The sequence below is a fragment of the Oncorhynchus mykiss genome, chromosome 16 (assembly GCF_013265735.2).
Source record: "Oncorhynchus mykiss isolate Arlee chromosome 16, USDA_OmykA_1.1, whole genome shotgun sequence".
Lineage (NCBI taxonomy): Eukaryota > Metazoa > Chordata > Actinopteri > Salmoniformes > Salmonidae > Oncorhynchus > Oncorhynchus mykiss.
The window spans coordinates 56615358-56635736 of NC_048580.1; the positions used below are offsets into that span (position 1 = coordinate 56615358).

General features: G+C 43.4%; 1 protein-coding gene across 3 annotated transcripts in view; it reads right to left on the reverse strand.

Annotated features, from left to right (window-relative positions):
• The window catches only part of LOC110492379 (nuclear receptor coactivator 3), a 109776-nt gene that overhangs the window by 45233 nt on the left and 44164 nt on the right, over positions 1 to 20379 (reverse strand). The gene's annotated exons all lie outside the window — the stretch shown is intronic.

The following is a 20379-nucleotide window of genomic DNA, read 5'->3' on the forward strand; positions in this document are numbered from 1 at the left end:
AGGCTACATTTGGTTTATTTCATTTTGTTTGGAGCGCTCCTGTCAATCTTGGACACGCATCTGATAATACATAGAAGTAGGCCTAGGCTACCTGGCCTGCATGCAAATGTAGGCCTATTAATGTGCCCATTTGGGGATCTGATAGTATTTCTGATTGTCTTAACTCACCATCCTCACCATCCCTGTGGAGATTCTCAAAGTAATTTTTTCTTTGCCTCTAACAGTAAGTAAACAACCGTAAAATTGCCCAACCCTAGAGTGTACATGTGTGCGTTTGTGAGCGCATGCCTGTGTGTGTATGTTTGTGAGCGCGTGTCTGTGTGTGTGTGTGTTTGAGAGCGCGTGCCTGTGTGCCATGCATCATCCAGCCTGACCGTTGGCTGCACCCCGTGATGAGGACCAGATGGGGGCTGTCAGGGGGTCGCTAGTTTGGGTGATGTATGGGCCCTCACAAACCAACAAAGGCCCTCCTTCAGCCGATGTGTTTCCTACTAATTGAGAGGGGAGAAAGATAGAAAAGGAGTGAGAGAAAGAGTGATTGCTTAAACAGAGTGGATTTATGGCATGTCCATGACAAAGGGGAACTTTCAGTGAGAGTTTAAGGGGCGGGGACAGATAGGCCTTCAGTGGGATCATTAATGTGTCATTGTGCTCGTATTAGTAAAGCCGTTCAGAACAGAGCTAATAATACTAGTTAACTGCCTGTGGTGCTTGTATAAACGTTAGGCCTTGACTATAAGAGCATTGAGAATGAGGTTAAGATGCATTGAGTGTGTGTGTGTTCAGCTCATAAGCACTGAGGCACGCTCTCGCCGAGGCCTTTTCCAGACCCTCTCTCCTGCCCTCATCTCCTATTCTTACACTCTCTTAGCTCGTTCTACTTCTCAATTGCACCTTGCAGAAAAGAGTGCCTTTGATTTAACTATAAAACAGACTGTGTGTGTGTGTGTGCGCGCGTGTGTATGTGCATGAAGCCGCTGCAGCAGCATATACAGTGGGGCAAAAAAGTATTTAGTCAGCCACCAATTGTGCAAGTTCTCCCACTTAAAAAGATGAGAGAGGCCTGTGAGAGCGCCACCCGAACGGGAAGGGGAGCCACCTTCGGTCGGAGTCGTGACATTAATGCAAATTATGGTGGAAAATAAGTATTTGGTCACCTACAAACAAGCAACATTTCTGGCTCTCACAGACCTGTAACTTCTTCTTTAAGAGGCTCCTCTGTCCTCCACTCGTTACCTGTATTTTGCAAATAAATTCATAAAAAATCCTACAATGTGATTTTCTGGATTTTTTTTCTAATTTTGTCTGTCATAGTTGAAGTGTACCTATGATGAAAATTACAGGCCTCTCTCATCTTTTTAAGTGGGAGAACTTGCACAATTGGTGGCTGACTAAATACTTTTTTGCCCCACTGTAACCAAACAAATCACAAAAGTATTCACATCATCTCACCTTGGTCTCGTTAAACAAACACCATTGAAGTCCAAAGTGATTTTAAGACAGATAAATTATTGTTCTCCTCAATATTTACAGTCTTTCCAGTGGGTCTGCCTGTCAGCCACGTCTGGCCTCAACAACATAGCCCAAGTCTCAGCTATGGAGAGAATGTGGAAGAGGAGGGGAGGAGAGAGAGATGACTTGGATCGTTTAAGTTTGTCTATCCCACGTGTAACTCTGTGTTGTTTGTATCACACTGCTTTGCTTTATCTTGGCCAGGTCGTGGTTGTAAATTAGAACTTGCTCTCAAATGGTCTACCTGGTTAAATAAAGGTGAAATATTAAAAAATGTAAAAAAATCTCAGACTGGAACTGAGGGGAAATCTGGAGAGTAAATTGGAGAGTCCGACAGTAAGTGGCAGGCAGGCTACAGATGCAACAGGAAAGCATAGTCTGTCTGTCCCTGGAAAGGAGCCAGTGTTAGAATGGGAAGATCAGTCTGTCAATGGAAGTCTATGTGCTGTTTACACCTGGGAGTCTTTCTGCAGTGCGTATGCAGAGCGAAAGGTGAAGCCTGTGGCATGATGTCGCATAACGGCAGGCAGCAGACACACCCTCATTCAAAACACATTCATAACATAACAGCCCATTTGTGTAGCGAGCAAACTACATAGGAAGAGGGGCCAATGATACTCTAGCACATACAGTAACAAACTCACCCATTCTGTCTCTCAGCTAACTCACTGTTTGTTTATTTTTCTAATTTGCCTTCTACCTCTTTCACTGAGTATTTTTTTCTGTTCCCCTGTCCATCCCTCCCTTCCTGCATTCATCTCTTTCTTCTCTCCTTCTCGCCATATCATTTCTGTCCTTTATAGTGGAACTATGTATGTTTCTCTTTTTGTCGGTTTCTGTGTTCTCTGTGTTCTAGCCCAGAATAAGGGAGACAGTGTCTGCATCAGCCAGCACACACAAACAGCCCAGTAAGGCCCACATACAGCTACACTGTGTGTGTGTGTGTGTGTGTGTGTGTGTGTGTGTGTGCGTGTGTGCGTGCGCGTGCGTGTGTGTGTGTACGTGTGAGAACTCTGGGTGACTCTGCTTTAGCTGAGCACCAGTCCCCTCCAACTGAACCGGCACTTACACACTAGCAGAATAGGAACCAAGCCACATCTTGGCACCTCGCCTCCCCTTAACAAATCACACCACAGAGGCTAATAAAAAAAAATGTCCACAGCCCAGCTCAGCTCCACAAAAGCATTCTTAAAATCAATGCTCTCTCCCGTTCATAAAAATGGACCACTGACTCTCAATTCACCACACGAGGCGTGGGTGACCATCTCCATGGTACTGTGTACCTAATACCTAATCAGAAAGGGAGTAGCATCATTTGGCGAGACAGTTAGTGCCTTCATTGGATGCTTTTCTTGAGTAGTCTATTCAGTGTGAACAAATGAACACTGCAGAGAGCAAAGATTTTATTCGGACTAACTCCATGTTTAGAACAAACGCTATAACCAGAAGAGCCACTCCTATGAGAAAGAGCAGGGGGAGATAAAAAGGGACTCAAAACTGGTCCCAGATCTGTATGTGCCTTAGTGAACTTCTCTGAACGTCATTGCTATGCCATAAGATCTGATCTAGGACATGGTTAAAATAACTCCTCTCCCAGGCGGTCCTGAGAACAGAAATAACGCTGCTAGCAGGCAGCAACCCAGGGTGTCTATTGTGGCTGCCATCAACCATCCATTTACACTGCATTCGGAAAGTATTCATACCCCTTAACTCTTTCCAAATGTTGATACTTTACAGCCTTATTCTAAAACAGATTAAATTGTTCATTCCCTCATCAATCTACACACAATATCCCATAATGACAAAGCAGAAACAGGTCTTTACATTTTTTTGCTAATTTATTGCAAATAAAAAACATTTACATAAGTATTCAGACCCTTTACTAAGTACTTTGTTGATGAACATTTTGCAGTGATTACCAACTCGAGTCTTCTTGGGTATGACGCTACAAGCTTGGCACACCTGTATTTGGGGAGTTTCTCCCATTCGTCTCTGAAGATCCTCTCAAGCTTTGTCAGGTTGGATGGGGAGCGTCGCTGCACAGCTATTTTCAGGTCTCTCCAGAGATGTTGGATTGGTTTCAAGTCTGGGATCTGGCTGGGCCACTCAAGGACATTCAGACACTTGTCCCGAAGCCACTCCTACGTTGTCTTGGCTGTGTGCTTAGGGTCGTTGTCCTGTTGGAAGGAGAACCTTCGCCCCAGTCTGAGGTCCTGAGCACTCTGGAGCAGGTTTTCATCAAGGATCTCTCTGTACTTTGCTCCATTCAGCTTTCCCTCAATCCTGACTTGTCTCCCAGGCCCTGGTGCTGAAAAACATCCCTATTGCATGATGCTGCCATCACCATGCTTCACCATAGGGATGGTGCCAGGTGTCCTCCAGGTGTGAAGCTTGGCATTCAGGCCAAAGTGTTCAATCTTGGTTTCAGAGTCCTTTAGGTGCCATTTGGCAAACTCCAAGCAGGCTGTCCTGTACCTTTTACTGAGGAGTGGCTTCCGTCTGGCCACTCTACCATAAAGGCCTGATTTGTGGCATGTTACAGAGATGGTTGTCCTTCTAGAAGGTTCTCCCATCTCCACAGACGAACTCTGGAGCTATGTCAGAGTGACCATCGAGTTCTTGGTTACCTCCCTGACCACGGCTCTTCTCCACCGATTGCTCAGTTTGGCCTGGCGGCCAGCTCTAGGACGAATATTGCTGGTATTGTATGTAGATTGATGAGGGAAAAAAGAGATTTAATCCATTTTAGAATAAGGCTGTAACGTAACAAAAATTCTGAATGCATTGTACAGTCGTGGCCAAATGTTTTGAGAATGACACAAATATTAATGGCACGTGTTTACTTGCAGGTAACCATGGTTGACAGAGGAAGAACAATGATTCCAAGCACCACCCTCCTTTTGAAGCTTCCAGCCTGTTATTCGAACTCAATCAGCATGACAGAGTGATCTCCAGGCTTGTCATCATCAACACTCACACCTGTGTTAACGAGAGAATCACTGACATGATGTCAGCTGGTCCTTTTGTGGCAGGGTTGAAATGCAGTGGAAATGTTTTTTGGGGATTCATTGCATTTGCATGGCAAAGAGGGACTTTGCAATTAATTGCAATTAATCTGATCACTCTTCATAACATTCTGGAGTATATGCAAATTGCCATCATACAACCTGAGGCAGCAGGTTCATATTTGTGTCATTCTCAAAACTTTTGGCCACGACCGTACATTTACTAAAAATAAAAATAGGTCTTTGCATGAGTCATCCCTTCCAAGAACCTACAGTACCTACCGCAACTCCAGCAGCCCTAACCTATCTCAACAGTCAAGTTATTTATATACAGTGGGGTCCAAATTATTAAACCCACATCATTTTGGACCCCACTGTATATACAGAGAAGACTCCATGTGCATCTATCAGTCCTAAGTAGCGAAACAGTTTGGTGGTAGAAACTCTTCTGCAGAACAAGAATAGTTTTGTAGTCAGATATTACTGTTGTCATCCTACACGCAAAAGCAAAAGGTCTATCCACAACAGGATAAGTAAGTCATTGAGCTTATCTACAATCCGATTGGCTAGTTTACTAGCCACCTTGGCTTCCCAATACTGGGGCAACTGGAGTTCAACTGTCACAAGAGTTGCTGAAGCCACTGACTGCGGTCCAAACTAATCCATTGTGTAGAGTAGTGCAACAATAGAACTGCACTGAGCCAAACCTGAGGCTAGCCATGTGCTGAGCATTTGAATGTGCACAGTGCTGCTAGTGCCAACACCTGCACTTTTACAGACTGAGGAAAGGGGGTGGAGGGGGGAGAGAGAGAGCGAGAGAATAACTGTTGTAGAAAGGGACACATTCCAGTGTGTAATTTGGGACTGTCTGTCTGTAAAGTTGCTCTGGAGCCACAAGCAGAGCCGAGATAAGATAAGGAGGGCAAAAACACACATGTCCTCAGCTGTCACCTTCAGCTGAACCCTGAAGAACAACACCCGAGAATGTGACGAGACACGTGCTTGTGTGTTTGTGTGATGCAACACACATCACCTCTATCACCTAGGTGAGGCTTGAGGTAAGAGCCAGACAACTTCTATATCATATCATAACCGAAAAGAAAGGGTTATCAAAAAACCAAGTTGAACTTCATGAGTCATGTACACATAATCCTTCCGTACACAATGTCTAAGTGTATTGTGTAGCATGCGTACAGTAAAGCCTTGTAAAGACATGACCAGGCCACAGGGTTACACATAGCTTTCCTTTTGCTTGCACACTGAGGGAAGGATGGGAGAGGGTGGTAAGAAAGGGAGAGTGGGAGACAGAAAGAAAGTGATTGAACGCTGTAATTTAGGGAGTAAGTTAACGATTCGCAAAAGGAGAAAAGGATAATGATATTCCTCCCCGGGAAAATTACCCAGTGTCCAAACATTCTGGTGGGCCTATTTATAATATAATTAAGCATATGCAGGCGGGCGGTTGTTTTATAGCTCCATGGGTGGTGTGTGTGTGTGTGTGTGTGCGTGTGTACACAGAAGGCTACTCAGACCTCATTACTGTAATAGGTCAATCAATAAACCACACCCACCCCCATAACCCTGCCTTGATGGTCACTCTGCTGCCATGGCAACAGAAGAGAGACACGTCAGAAAGCATCAGAGCGATAGGAACTCTCTCTCTCTCCCGCCCCCCTCACTCTCTCCCCCTCCCTCCCCCTCTCTCTGTGTATTGTCTTCCTCGCCTATCTTCCACCTAACAGCTAAACCAAACCAAAGAGACAAACTTTAAGATATCAGAAATCTGTTTTCCAAAATGACGCCATTACCCTACATTCCTTTTACACCTGAGTGAGATGTTAGCGAGAGCATCAGACAGCGTTGTGTAACATTGTTATTTCACTAGGTAAGCATAGTTGTGTCACTGATGAAATCACTTAGGATTTGCCACGATCCAAAGTTTCTCAGAATTTGGGTTATTTAAAGAGCAGTGAGCTACACTACATCTTTCTAAAGGGATTAACAGAGTATCCTAACCTGCCTCCTACAGCCTAGCATTATCAAGTGATTAACTTTGACAACAGGACAAACACTGAAAGGTTGATATGCTACTACGGAATGTGATCTGACATGAGGATCCATAGTGAGTGTGAAACTGTTCTCCCTTTGTCCTAACCTGCAGCCTAACACACATTCATCATACATAGGTGGTTAACTATCCTTACATTAGAGAATTGAAATGTGAGATGACGAAAACGGATACGGTTACTATCCAAATACAATAATATGGCTCCTGATCTGTCAGTGAGATATCATGGTATGTCCTGATTATAACCACAGTCAGTTAAAATGTTGACTAAGGTCCCCAAAAAGTTTGAACTCTCAGTAAAGTTCAGATAATGAAAATGAAAGAGAAAGCAAGACAGAAGGGTGGAACAGTAAGAGAGAGAAAGAGAATGAGAGAGAGAGCAAGACAGAAGGGAGGAACAGTAAGAGAGAGAAAGAGAATGAGAGAGAGAGCAAGACAGAAGGGAGGAACAGTAAGAGAGAGAAAGAGAATGAGAGAGAGAGCAAGACAGAAGGGAGGAACAGTAAGAGAGAGAAAGAGAATGAGAGAGCAAGACAGAAGGGAGGAACAGTAAGAGAGAGAAAGAGAATGAGAGAGAGAGCAAGACAGAAAAAAGGCCTTCAGGTTGGGTGAACCATTCTATTTTCAGCCATATCTGACAAACGTTGAGCGTATCAGATCAGCATACAGAACTCTGAGCTATCCGTTCAGACAAACAGAGACACTGGGTCCACCATATATAAACTCAGTAAAAAAAAGAAACGTCCCTTTTTCAGGACCCTGTCTTTCAAAGATAATTCGTAAAAATCCAAATAACTTCACAGAATAACTTCACTGTAAACGGTTTAAAGATTGTTTCCCATGCTTGTTCAATGGACCATAAACAATTAATGAACATGCACCTGTGGAACGGTCGTTAAGACACTAACAGCTTACAGACGATAGGCAATTAAGGTCACAGTTATGAAAACTTAAGACACTAAAAAGAGGCCTTTCTACTGACTCTGAAAAACACCAAAAGAAAGATGCCCAGGGTCCCAGCTCATCTGAGTGAACGTGCCTTAGGTATGCTGCAAGGAGGCATGAGGACTGCAGATGTGGCCAGGGCAATAAATTGCAATGTCCATACTGTGAGACGCCTAAGACAACGCTACAGGGAGATAGGACGGACAGCTGATCGTCCTCGCAGTGGCAGACAACGTGTAACAACACCTGCACAGGATTGGTACAACCGAACATCACACCTGCAGGACAGGTACAGGATGGCAACAGCAGCTGCCCGAGTTACACCAGGAACGCACAATCCCTCCATCAGTGCTCAGACTGTCCACAATAGGCTGAGAGAGGCTGGACTGAGGGCTTGTAGGCCTGTTGTAAGGCAGGTCCTCACCAGACATCACCGGCAACAAGGTCGCCTATGGGCACAAACCCCTACCGTCACTGGACCAGACAGAATTGGCAAAAAGTGCTCTCATTGATGAGTCATGGTTTTGTCACACCAGGGGGGATGGTCGGATTCGTGTTTATCATCAACGGAATGAGCGTTACACCGAGGCCTGTACTCTGGAGCGGGATCGATTTGGAGGTGGAGGGTCCGTCATGGTCTGAGGTGGTGTGTCATCATCGGACTGAGCTAGTTGTCATTGCAGGCAATCTCAACTCGCGTTACAGGGAAGACATCCTCCTCCCTCATGTGGTACCCTTCCTCCAGGCTCATTCTGACATGACCCTCCAGCATGACAATGCCACCAGCCATACGTCTCGTTATGTGAGTGATTTCCTGCAAGACAGGAATGTCAGTGTTCTGCCATGGCCAGCGAAGAGGGCTAGGGCCAGGAACATTCGCCCCAGAAGAACTGGTAAATCTGAAAATGCACTGCAGTACTTAATGCAGCTAGTGGCCACACCAGATACTGACTGTTAGTTTTGATTTTGACCACCCCTTTGTTCAGGGACACATTATTCAATTTCTGTTAGTCACATGTCTGTGGAACCTGTTCAGTTTATGTCTCAGTTGTTGAATGTTGTGATGTTCATACAAATATTTACATATGTTAAGTTTGCTGAAATTAAACACAGTTGACAGTGAGAGGACATTTCTTTTTTTTTTTGCTGAATTTAGCTTACATAACTACACTGCATTTTAGTCATTTAGCAGATGCTCTTAAAGTAGTGAGTGCATACATTTTTGTACTTGTCCCCGGTGGGAATTCAACCTACAACTCCGGCATTGTAAGGGCCATAAACAAGATAGAGTCAAGAGAGAGAGAGGAAAAAGAGAGGGAGGTAGAGGAGGGTGTACATTGCAGATTCAGCTATCTAGAGGTAGGGCAGAAAGCCTTCAACAGCCTGACACACACACACACACACACACACACACACACACACACACACGCACGCACGCACGCACGCACAGATACGTACGGACACACAGTACAGACACACAGTCAGCTGCACGCACACAACAAACACTTTTTTCCTGGAGGAGCATCCAAATCACATTAGCTTCCTGTCTGCCATCCATCATTACCACAGACAAAAGCACACACTGCTGGAGAGCCACACAAACTGCATAGCAACCCGCAAAACCACACTTAAGCGTGTATACATAGGCACACACACACTGTTGGAAAATCAATAGCCTATACATCAATACACACACACACAACACACATCAAGAGAAAAGAACACACACTAACCTGTATTTAAAACATACAAATATCCAACATCTACCCTACCTGCATGCATTTGACTTTTCCCCAGCCCTACCTTCTCAGCAGACACACATTAGCATCAGACAAAATTGTGCAGTCAATTCCATGACTGCACAATGGAAAGAAAAATATAATTTTGGCTTTAAATATTTAAACCGGGCCGAGCTAAGCAAGGGGAGAGAGACATCTTGAGAAATCTTTTTTTCTGTCTGTATTAATCTCCTTTCCCATTAGAGGGGGGATGGGGCCCTTATCTAACAGGCTGTGTGTGTGTGTGTGTTTGTGTGCATGTGCAATATATGTTTGTGGGGGTGAGCCTTATCTCATGGGGGACACGTGAGTGTGCACGCATGTCGGTGGTGGGGATGCTGCTTACCTAATGGGATATGTGTGTGTGCGTGTGTGCGTGTGTGCATTTGCTCCTTATCTAATGGGCTGTGAGGTAATTTGCTGGGAGAGGGGGAGCTGTAGAGGTGGAGGAGAGGAAAACAATCTGGCAAGAGAGAGAGAAGAGTAAGAGTGTGAGAGCTTTATACGTTCTGACCATATGGTGCTATTGTGCTGAGGGAATGGGAAGAGAAAATATCTCTCTGTCTTTGTGAATCCCAAACCACCCCCTCGCACCTACCAACTTCATTGGTGGTCACGTGTTGCTGACGAAACTCGTGGAGGGTGACTTCCAGAGAATGGCGAGGGGATCAATAAACCCATCAACTTCAGGACAGACTTGTGACTTGAATGATGCAATTCATGTACCACTTTTAAAAAATAAAATAAGCATGAAATTCTAATGAACAAATCCCCCCCTGTCGTTTTACCAGATATAAACCTCAGTAACAGTTAAACATTTCATTTGGGAGCTATTTCATCTTTTACATGTGTCAAGTCTCGAAATATGACAAACAAAAGCACATGACATATAATTAGTCACACCTCTCCATTCTTTTGTGTGAAATTGCACAAACTCAAAAATAATGCAGTGCCTTATGGGATTCCACTTTGCTCTGAAGCCGGCAGTGTTGCTGGCTCGGGTCGAAGTGGTTATTGGGGGAGGTCTAATGAGCCGCTACACCCTCCATAATTTTTACTCACTCAGCTTTGGGACACTTGTGCATATGGCTGAGGCGCGTGTGAACGTGCAAATGGATTTGCCTCTCTCATTCTCTCCGTCTCTCGGTTCTACATCCCTTTTTGTTTCACTCTCCCTCTGTTTAACTCGACATTCCCCTCTTCCCACCAGTATTATTTTTTCCATTCGTCTCGCTCTTTCTCTTCAAATTTTCCCCTCTCCTCCCATTCCTCTTGTTTCCTTTGTAGATACTACCTCCTCACCTGTAACTGTTTCCTCCTTTGGGATAAACCAAAATCCTTCCAAATCCATCTTGTGCCCCCTCCATCCTCTCTTCATCCCCCCTCCGCCTCTTCAGCTACCTGGTCTCCCTCCAGTTTCGATCATCCCCTTGTCCCACCTGTACCATGCTGAATAGTGAACATCACCACAATCCTCAGCTCATACCACTGCTTCATCCAAACCAAAACGGATTACTTCAATCACCTGATAAACATGTCAACGTGCCATCCTCCCTGTGCGAAGAGCAGCAGACAGTTAAAGTCCTCTGCCTTACACATGGAATCAAAGCAGCCAGTGAGAGAGAAGGAGGGAGAGGGCTGCTCTTCTAGTTAGCTCATGAAACCTTGTTAAATCAGCCAACTCGAGACCCCCTCAAACCGTTTGAGGTGTAATGAGAGAAAACATTAGCGCCCTGGCGCTCTACTCGCCGGAGCCCAGACCCTCAGTTCCACTTCTATTTATACATTCATTGCCTTCTCCTCTTCCCTTTAGATTATTTATCTTTTAATAGGGACCAGTTTGTGTCATTATGGCAGTAAAAAAGGCTGCATTCCTCTTCTCTGCCTTGCTCTTCTCCTGTTCTCCCTCTCTCTACCTCGCTCTCCCTCCCCATCCCCCCTCTCCTGCTGTCTCCTCCCTCTCTACCCCTCCCCCAGCTCTTTCCTTCTCTCTGTGCCTCTCGCTCCCTCTCTCTTGTTTGTAGGGCTGCATGCAGCGCGCCACCAATTCATGGAGGAGAGAGGGACAGAGAGAAAGAGAGAAGCCAGAGAGAGAGAGAGAGAGAGAGCGAGAGAGAGAGAGAGAGAGAGAGAGAGGGAGACAGAAGGATGGGGGAGACTGGAAAAGAGCAAAGCCAGAGAGAGTGAGACAGACATAGACGGTGAATGAGAGAACAGAGAAAACAAGAGAGAAAAAGGGACAGAGAGAGAGAGAAGCGCGCTCCCGCTTCAGTGTTGGGCGTTCTTCTCCAGTTCCTGCGCGGTCAAAAGTTTACAGTGGTTTTAATTTCACCTTTCTGCAGCCAATCAGAACACGGCGAAGACTGCTGGTGAACTTTGATCCATTCCAAGAATATGACTGTAAAGATCTGAGGCTTGCTTCTCAGTTTCTAGGGTTTTCCCTCTCTTTTTTCCACCTCTTCTTAACATATTTTTTTCTTTCTTTGCTTGTTTATTTGAATGTCCCTGATCACAGAGGACAGAACAACAGTGCTGTTGATCTAAGACAGAGTGTAGAGCCTTTATTCTTATTTCATTATCCCACTGTCTCTAGATCAGTGTTGTGTTCAGAAAGTGAGAAAGAAGAGCAGAGAGAGCCATAGAGGAGGGTAGAGAAAAGAGGTCAGAAGCACAAGATAGATCAACAACCCTTCCTCCCTCCTCTCCTCTTCTGCCAGAACAGAATACATGTCTTGGTATTGACACAGCCCCCAGTCTTCATGTTCCACTTGCGATTGTTGATCAAAAATACTATGCAGAGCAGTGAAAAGGTGTGTGTGTGTGTGTGTGTGTGTGTGTGTGTGTGTGTGTGTGTGTGTGTGCGTGCGTGCGTGTGTGTGTGTGTGAGTGAGTGAGTGAGTGAGTGGGAGAGTTAGAGAGAGGGGTGGAGGGACAGTGGAGGGGGAGGCTGGCTGCAGTTAGATCATAGCCTCAGTTAGGGAAGGGGAGGGGCATCTTGGCATATAGAGGGAGCAGAGCATGCAAACAGACTGGTAAAAGTGGGTAAAGGCTGGCGCAGAACTATGGAGTGAGATAGCTGCCAAAAGGTTGAATGTATGTATCGTTAGGATTGTAAGAAAATCCATACGTAAATTGTTAGGATCGTAAGAAAAGCCATGCTTGAAACATGAAATGCTCACTAAGAAGTATGTAAAAATAAATGTGCACTAAATTTGAGCGAAATAAGGTATTTGTGCGTATAGAACATTTCTGCGCTCTTTTGTTTCAGCTCATGAAACATGGGAGCAACACTTTACATGTTGCATTTATATTTTTGTTCAGTATACATTTGTTAATCAAATCCAAAATCTAGCTTGCTAGCTTTCATAATGCGCTGGCTAGACATTCCAAAGCACATCAATGTAATTAGCCAACTGCTATCTGGCGATATGATTTGGTTAAACATCCTTCATGTCTTTCCAGGAGACTTTCAGTAAAAACAAATCTTCTGCAAGAGGTAGAAGCAGTAGGTGGTGAAGAAAGTGTGCGAGAGCCTTTTCCTCCTGGCTGTGGAGTGCAGAAAGGACCAGACGTTTGTCTACAAGGAGCCAGAGTCACAGTAGGCTATGTGTGCCTTTTTTTTATTCATGTAGTCCTTGAAGAAGAAGTAGCTGCTGCTTTCGTAACAGCTAATGGGGATCCTAATAAAATACCAAACCCAACATCCCTGTCAACATAGCCACAGCGCCAAAGCCTGCTAAACCAGCTGCCATTACTCAAAGCAAGAAGAGGTTAACCAGCTGAAGAACAATCTGGAACCTGCCTGGAACCTTCAACCAACCAACACAACATCTATATTCAGTTAAACTGATGTTGTAGTATACTATACAACGGGTGGGTCTAATCCTGAATGCTGATTGGTTAAAACCGCATTCCAGCCGCTGTCTATTCCTCAAGTAACCACGTTAAAATGCCTATTTACTCTGGTCCATCTGACTGCGTTATCCACTCTCATCAGCACACTCGGGCAATTTACAGAGCATTCAAAAGTATTCAGACCCCTTCCCCTTTTCCACATTTGGTTACATTACAGCCTTATTCTAAAATGTATTAAATATTTTTTTTCCTCATCAAATCTACACACAATACCCCATAATGACAAAGAGAAAACCGATTTTTAGAAATTTTTGGTAATTTATTACAAATAAAAATAGAAATACCTAATTTACATAAGTATTCAGACCCTTTGCTATGAGACTCGAAATTGAGCTCAGGTGCATCCTGTTTCCATTGATCATCCTTGATGTCACACAACTTTTATTGGAGTTCACCTGTGGTCAATTTAATTGATTGGACATGACTTGGAAAGGCACACACCTGTCTATGTAAGGTCCCACAGCTGACAGTGCATGTCAGAGCAAAAACCAAGCCACGAGGTCGAAGAAATTGTCCGTAGAGCTCTGAAACAGGATTGTGTCGAGGCACAAATCTGGGGAAGGGTACCAAAAAATGTCCGCAACATTGAAGGTACCCAAGAACACAGTGGCCTCATTCTTAAGTGGAAGACGTTTGGAACCACCAAGACTCTTCCTAGAGCTGGCCGCACGGCCAAACTGAGCAATTGTCGGAGAAGGGCTTGATCAAGAAGGTGTCCAAGAACTCAATGGTCACTCTGACAGAGCTCTAGAGTTCCTCCTTGGAGATAGGGAGAGCCTTTCAGAAGGACAACCATCTCTTCAGCACTCCACCAATCAGGTCATTATGGTACAGTGGCCAGACAGAAGTCACTCCTCAGTAAAAGGTTCATTACAGCCCACTTTGAGTTTGCCAAATGGCACCTGACGGACTCTCAGACCATGACAAACAAGATTCTCTGGTCTGATTAAACCAAGATTAAACTCCGCAGGAAACCTGGCACCATCCCTACGGTGAAGCATGATGGTGGCAGTATCATGCTGTGGGGGTGTTTTTCAGTGGCAAGGACTGGGAGACTAGTCAGAATCGAGGGAAAGATGAACGGAGCAAAGTACAGAGAGATCCTTGATCTCTTGATCTGCTCCAGAGCGCACAGGACCTCAGACTGGGGTGAAGGTTCACCTTCCAACAGAACAACGACCCTAAGCACACAGCCAAGACAACACAGGAGTGGCTTCGGGACAAGTCTCAATGTCATTGAGTGGCCCAGCAAGAGCTCGGACTTGAACCTGATCTAACATCTCCGGAGAGACCTGAAAATAGCGGTGCAGCGACGCTCCCCATCCAACCTGACAGAGCTTTAGAGGATCTGCAGAGAAAAATGGGAGAAACTCCCCAAATACAAGTGTTCCAAGCTTGTAGCGTCATACCCAAAAAGAATCAAGGCTGTAATCGCTGCCAAAAGTGCTTCAACAAAGTACTGAATAACGGGTCTGAATACTTATGTAAATATTACATTTTTTTTTTATACATTCCTAAAAACCTGTCATTACGGGGTATTGTGTGTAGATTGATGAGGTGAAAAAAACAATTGAATCAGTTTCAGAATAAGGCTGTAACATAACAAAATGTGAAAAAAGGGGGGTCAAGGGGTCTGAATATTTTCTGAATGCACTGTATAAACTTGATCTCCACTATAAAAAGCATTATCTCACATTTCCTTTTGACTAACATTCAGTTTTCAACAGCGGAGATTTGTATAAACCTTGCTGTCTGTCTTACAGACATCTGCAACATTGTTTCCTGTATGCTCTCGTTGGCTGGCCCTCGCTTCATATTCGTCACCAAACCCACTGTCATCTATAAGTCTTTGCTAGGTAAACCCCTGCCTTATCTCAGCTCAATGGTCACCATAGCAGCACCCACCCATAGCACACGCTCCAGCAGGTATATTTCACTGGTTACCCCCAAAGCCAATTCCTCCTTTGTCCGCCTTTCCTTCCAGTTCTCTGCTGCCAATGACTGGAACGAACTGCAAAAATCACTGAAGCTGGAGACTCATATCTCCCTCACTAGCTTTAAGCACCAGCTGTCAGAGCAGCTCACAGATCACTGCACCTGTACATAGCCAATCTGTAAATAGCCCATCCAACAACTGCATCCCCATACTGTTATTTATTTGATTTATTTTGCTCCTTTGCACCCAGTATCTCTACTTGCACATTCATCTTCTGCACATCTATCACTCCAGTGTTCAATTGCTATATTGTAATTATTTCACCACTATGGCCTATTTATTGCCTTACCTCCCTTATTCTACCTCATTTGCACACACTGTATATAGACTTTTTCTATTGTATTATTGACTGTATGTTTGTTTATTCCATGTGTAACTCTGTGTTGTTGTTTGTGTCGCACTGCTTTGCTTTATCTTGGCCAGGTCGCAGTTGTAAATGAGAACTTGTTCTCAACTAGCCTACCTGGTTAAATAAATGTGAAAAAAACAACAACAAAAAAACATTGTTTCAATATTCTAATTTGATCTCTGTCCCATAGTAATGAACGTGTCGGGAGTTGGAACGAGACAGACAGGCAGGCAGCGGGCTGAAATCATGAATCAGCTGGCATAATTTTTATGGATATATACAAAGAAATTTCAATTGAAAAAAGGTAAAACAAAACAAGCTGCATAAGAACTCACTACTGTAATGGTCCAGGTTACAAAGTGGCTCAGTGACTCGTGTTTGCATCTCAATGTGAAAAAAACAGTTTGCATGTTCTTCACAAAGAGGGCAACAGATGCTACTGAGCCAGATGTCTATGTGTCAGGGGAGAAGCTCCAGGTGGTATCTGATTTTAAGTACCTTGGCATCATACTTGATTCCAACCTCTCTTTTAAAAAGCATGTGAAAAAGGCCATTCAAATAACCAAATTCAACCTAGCTAATTTCCGATTTTACAAAATTGTTTGACTACAGAGGTAGCAAAACTGTACTTCAAATCTATGATACTCCCCCACTTAACATACTGCTTGACTAGTTGGGCCCAAACTTGCTGTACAACATTAAAAACTATTCAGTCTGTCTACAAACAGGCTCTTAAAGTGCTTGATAGGAAGCCCAATAGCCATCATCACTGTTACATCCTCAGAAAGCATGAGCTCCTGAGTTGGGAAAATCTTGTGCAATACACCGACGCATGTCTTGTATTCAAGATCCTAAATGGCCTGGCTCCCCCTCCACTCAGTATTTTTTTTAAACAGAAAACCCAAACATATGGCAGCAGATCCACAAGGTCTGCCATGAGAGGTGACTGTATAGTTCCCTTAAGGAAAAGCACATTTAGTAAATCCGCTTTCTCTGTGAGAGCTTCCCATGTCTGGAATACACTGCCATCAGACACACATAACTGCACCACATATCACACTTTCACAAAATGCATGAATACATGGCTAAAGGTCAATCAGATTTGGGAAAATAATCCCTAGCTGTATATTGCCGCTTTCCATGTTGTCTGTTGTCTGTAGCTTGTGAGGTGTGGAAACACTTTGTTGCTTTTATGAATTTTGTCTTGTTGCTTTTTGTTATATGTTGCTCTGTCTGTATGCTACGTCTTACTTGTCCTATGTTGCTTTGCGTGTGCTCACTGCTCAATGATTGTCTATATTGTAATTGTTTTTAATAACCTGCCCAGTAAAAATAAAATAAACTCAACTCAACAAAGTGCAGATAGTTTGCCGTCTTTCCAGCTTCAGTTTGAAGTGATTGTGTTAGCTGTGTTGCTGGCAAGCGTCTCTGAACAACAGTGTCCTGATGAGTGAACATATTTTCTATGCCAGGCGAAAATGCGCCTCATTAGCTCATTGTTATGGATGTATCCAAATAAATGCCACTAGAAACAGCTTAACTTTTTATGGCTGCAGGGGCAGTATTGAGTAGCTTTGATGAAAAGGTGCCCATTGTAAACGGCCAGCGCCTCAGTCTCAGTTGCTAATGTATGCATATTATTATTAGTATTGGATAGAAAACACTCTAAAGTTTCCAAAACTGTCAAAATATTGTCTGTGAGTATAACAGAACTGATATTGCAGGTGAAACCCTGAGGAAAATCAAAACAGGAAGTGACTTCTAATTTTGAAAACTCTATGTTCCATAGCCTCCCTTTGCCCCATTTAAAGGGATATCAACCAGAGTCCTTTTCCTATCACTTTCAAGGTGTTGACAGTCTTCAGACATAGTTTCAGGCTTTTATTTTGAAAAATGAGCCAGAAAGATAACATCGCGTCAAGTGGTCACATGAGTTTTGCTCGCGCAACAGAGTTTGAACAGCTATTGCTTTTCCCTCTCCTACTGTGAAAGACATTTGAGGTTGATATATTATCAATTATATATTTTAAAAACAACCTGAGGATTGATTATAAAAAACGTTTGACATGTTTCTGTGGACATTATGGAAACGATTTGGAATTTGTCTGCGTTGTCGTGACCGCTCTTTCCTGTATATTTCTGAACATAACGCGCCAAACAAACGGAGGTATTTTGGATAAAAAAATAATCTTTATGGAACAAAAGGAACATTTGTTGTGTAACTGGGAGTCTCGTGAGTGAAAACATCTAAGATCATCAAAGGTAAACGATTAATTTGATTGCTTTTCTGATTTTCGTGACCGAGCTACTTGATGCTAAGTGTACTTACACAAACGCTTGGATTGCTTTCGCTGTAAAGCATCATTTCAAAATCTGACACGACAGGTGGATTAAGCTGTGTTTTCTTATATTGCACTTGTGATTTCCATTTATACAATTTTTGACATGCGTTTTTCTGGATTTTTTTGTTATTATTCTGTCTCTCACTGTTCAAATAAACCTACCATTAAAATTATAGACTGATAATTTCTTTGTCAGTGGGCAAACGTACAAAATCAGCAGGGGATACAAATACTTTTTTCCCTCACTGTAGATTTTGCTAGCTGTTGTACATACTATATGTATATAATGGTGGTTTATATAAGCTTGTGTACTGACAATTGACTAAATGATTTCAGCTGCATCAGAAACAAATAGTGTTGACCTACATATACATATTGAAATGTTATTAAATGTATAAGCTAGCTTCAGTCTTACTGCTAAAACAGATGCAGGGTGTTGGTTTATCATTTAAACTTGAATTTGTTGGCAAGTAAACATGTTTTAATAAAACAGTAGATTAATCTGTCAATATAGAAAATAAGTGGACATGGCTTGTATTCAAAATAGTTTACTTGCTCTGGAGACTGAGGTGAGTTTACACAGCAATCGGCAGGAACAGTTATGGCAATGTATGACATATATACAGTGGAATAAAAATATACTACCACCGCTTATAATAAATACTGCAGTTCTACAAAAGGGAATACTTGCAAATGGTGTGTTTGGGTGGTGCAGTGGGGTGTTCAGAGTCACAAGGGAAGATTGTTGTTATGGGACTTTTCACATCTCCTCTTTAGAGTCATTCACTTCTTTGTATCCATGCGGTATTGTCTGTGAGAGAAAGAGGCAATCGTTGTGTACTGTCTGTATTCCTACTGTAGCATCATTGTGTAGAATATGATACATCTTACAGACAAACGTTAGCTAACTAGCTACAACACACAGGTGTAGTTACTCCAAGAATAATCTAAGTTAATAAGTGCATCGATGATGTCGTCCCCACAGTGTCATACGTACATACCCAGCCAGAAGCCATGGATTACAGGCAACATCCGCACTGAGCTAAAGGGTAGAGCTGCCGCTTTCAAGGAGCAGGACTCTAACCAGGAAGCTTTTAAGTAATCCTGCTATGGCCTCCGACGAACCATCAAATAGGCAAAGTGTCAATAGAAGACTAAGATTGCATCGTACTACACCGGCTCCGACACTCGTCGGATGTGGCAGGGCTTGCAAACTATCACAGACTACAAAGGGAAGAACAGCTGCGAGCTGCCCAGTGACACGAGCCTACCAAAAAAGATAAATTACTTCTATGCTCGCTTCGAGGCAAGTAACACTGAAACATGCATGAGAGCATCAGCTGTTCCGGACGACTGAGTGATCACACTCTCCATAGCCGATGTGAGTAAGGCCTTTAAACAGGTCAACATTCACAAATCTGCAGGGCCAGACAGATTACCAGGACTTGTACTCCGAGCATGCGCTGACCAACTGGCAACTGAGATTTTCAACCTGTCCCTGACTGAGACTGTAATACTAACATGTTTCAAGCAGAACACCATAGTCCCTGTGCCAAAGAAGACGAAGCTAACCTGCCTAAATGATTACCGACCCGTAGCACTCACGTCTGTAGCCATGAAGTGCTTTGAAAGACTGGTCATGGCTCACATCAACACCATTAACCCAGAAACCCTAGACCCACTCCAATTTTCATACCACCCCAACAGATCCACAGATGATGAAATCTCTAATGCACTCAACACTACCCTTTCTCACCTGGACAAAAGGTATTTGGTATTTTATTAGGATACCCATTAGCTGTTGTAAAAGCAGCAGCTACTCTTCCTGGGGTCCACACAAAACACAAAACATAATACAGAATGACATAATACAGAACATCAACAGACAAGAACAGCTCAAGGACAGAACTATATAAAAATGTTCAAAGGCACACGTAGCCTACATATCAATGCATACACACAAACTATCTAGGTAAAATAGGGGAGAGGTGTTGTGCGGTAAGGTGATCACTGTTTTTTGAAACCAAGTTTGCTGTTTATTTTAGCAATATGAGATGGAAGGAAGTTCCATACAATAAGGGCTCTATATAATACTGTATGCTTTATTGAATTTGTTCTGGATTTGGAGACTGAAAACACCCCTGGTGGCATGTCTGGTGGGCGATAAGTGTGTGTGTCAGAGCTGTGTGTAAATTGACCATGCAAACAATTTGGGATTATCAACACATTAATGTTTCTTATAAAAAGAGGAAGTGATGCAGTCAGTCTCCCCTCAACTCTTAGCAAAGAGAGACTGGCATGCATAATATCAGCCCTCTGATTACAATTAAGAGCAAAACGTGCTGCTCTGTTCTGGGCCAGCTGCAGCTTAAATAGGTCTTTCTTTGCAGCACTGGCCCATACGACTGTACAATAATCAAGATTAGACAAAACTAAACTTGCTTTTGGAGTGTGGTGTCAAAAAAGCAG